Here is a 2,440-nt window from a genome sequence, read left to right as displayed (position 1 = left end):
TTTAGCTCACGTTGTCTGTCTGTCTGTCTGTAAAAAATTGTGTCCGCTCCATGTCTCTTTGACCTTTTGAAGGATTTGATATAAATTCCCACAAATGTACACCATATTGAGAGGAAGGGTTTATCACTATAACTGTTGAGCAGTTTCTGAACTTGACTGTATTATATCTTGCATTTACCTCAAGCTGTTAAGTGAACAATATAACATTGACCAACACAAGGAACTAAACCTTCTAGGTCACCATTTTGGAATAAAGTAATACTTAAAGCTCATATTTCCATAAGAATCTGCTCATATACAGTTTAAATAACTTATACAAGTATATCAATTCAACATAACATCAGATCCTCCACTGTTTTATGTTTGCAACATTTTTATTTAAACTTTGATTAATATATCAAGACTTTTATGAACACATACCAAACAGCAACTCACAGATCTATACTCATTTGGGCAGAATTTTGTAAATCCAAGCATTGTCATTTGATATTCAATGCTCTTTGGCAAATTGGGGCATTTTCTGTCACATTAAAATCAATATTAACAATAAATCTCCAACTTCAATATTCTCATATTTTTGTGCCCATTCGTTGCCAATTATTTGTTTGTCTTTTGGTATACATGTATTCATACTGTTTTTCAAAATAACGAATTAATAAAATGTTTGAAATATTTTATTTGTTCATAACTTATTTAATATAACAAAAAGATGACTGCATTTTGTTTTATTTCACATCATGATCACTCATAGAGCAAGACTTGAAGAAGTATAGTGATATAGCCACAGGTGTTTGTCTGACTTCCTCCTACCCAAGAGGGCATGTGTTTGAATCCCAAGTTGGAAAACACAGTTCAAAGGTCAGTTGATGTATCCTGATTGCAGGCAAAGAGAAACACTCTTTGATGGGCACCTGTAAAATAGAAGATACATAATCTTTACTATTATCCATAAAACGTGAAAGTTGTTAGTAAAATAAAAAAAGAAATGGTCTAACATTATTTTCAAATACAATTCTTGATAATATTTCTTGTAAAAGTACACATTTATCTTAAGAGATAAAAAAACACTACAGTACAAATTTGAATTGTAAAAGCCATTTCTCAAATTCAAATGAAATGCCTTGACAGTGATATTTTGTATTAAGATTACATATATTGGTAAAAAATCGGTAGTTTGCAAGAAGCAGTAGCAAGTATTTTCTTATTTCATACTATGTTATAATGGCAATTGCATCTGTTTTTGAAAGACTGGGTCTCATAACACTAAAAAATATAATAATAATGTTACTCCCCAATTACTGTTTGCATAGTTTTTGCAATAGTTGGTTTAATCATACGCTGAGATATACAGTCATACCCAATGCTTTTCAGTGCTGCAACACTGCATCCCAGATGACTGAGCTTTTCTTTCAAAAGATTGCCTGCAATGAAAAACTTTATCAATCATATCAATAACAAACAAAAAGGATACTGTAATTGACAATAGGTCTACCTATTTGTAATGACAAATGTCATTTGTATACTGGTTAGTATATAGAATTGTATATTAAAATATATTTGAGTGTGTAAACTTACATACCTTAAGGAAACAGTTCAAATAATATTCGCTAACTAAACTCTTTCTTAAATTTGTACTTCCGGGGTTTTCAATCGAATAGAACAAAGAATTAACGAACGTAATAGTAAATTTACCTTTTGGGATGTGATTATTTAACATGTTAACGCCATAACAATTATTATACACAATACATGCGATAAGAAATGAATATAGTTGGTATCGAAATGTGTCATAACCTGAAAACATTGCAATGTGACACAGGAAACAGCTGTTTAAACGGGTCAAACCATGCCGTAGCAACCGTAGTCGACAAAACGTTACCACCCACTATATTTATTAAAATGAATAGTAAATGTCTATTTTGATTATTCGAAAAGCGAAGCAGATCAAATCACTATTTGCGATTTTTTTAGTATACTCACATCTACGGTTTGTTTACATTTTCGTCCGATCCTTCCCCATTTTGAAGAGTAATTACGTACGAAAGCGTTAATAAAACGGTCGCAGAAATCTTCGTATGCAACTTCGTACGAAGTGATCGCTTGCTTAACATGCATTCATAAAAAACAGTCATGCAGGACGAAAGTTGGCTCTTGAAATAACCAAACTGTCAATAGTTGATAACAACGACACGATTTTGAAATCAGGCAGCTCTCCCTGTATATTTTTCTGCACATACACCAGAGGCACCGTCCCTCAGCACTTTCAGTGCTTTGATTGTAAATGTCAATGACGTTTTCGACGTTTATACCCAACTTCAGTACACATTTAAGTGGGTGGGGTAAAATAACAAATATAATGGTAAAGACTTTCATAGTGGTTCTCAAAGGTTCAAATACATATTGATTGTTTTGCATAAAATTGTGGTTTGTTGGGTTTGTT

General features: G+C 32.2%; 1 long non-coding RNA gene across 1 annotated transcript; it reads right to left on the bottom strand.

The window, feature by feature from the left end:
• Positions 1–668: 668 nt before the first annotated feature.
• LOC128242852 (uncharacterized) lies at positions 669–2,093 on the bottom strand. Its single transcript, XR_008262729.1, has 3 exons — positions 1,981–2,093; positions 1,358–1,421; positions 669–911 (listed from the first exon to the last, which is right to left on the bottom strand). It is a non-coding gene; the product is annotated as an uncharacterized LOC128242852 (long non-coding RNA).
• Between the last annotated feature and the right edge of the window lie 347 nt (positions 2,094–2,440).

The sequence above is a fragment of the Mya arenaria genome, chromosome 8 (genome assembly GCF_026914265.1).
Source record: "Mya arenaria isolate MELC-2E11 chromosome 8, ASM2691426v1".
Taxonomy (NCBI): domain Eukaryota; kingdom Metazoa; phylum Mollusca; class Bivalvia; order Myida; family Myidae; genus Mya; species Mya arenaria.
Note: the sequence above shows the minus strand (reverse complement) of the source record. Positions and strands in the feature narration are given on the sequence as shown.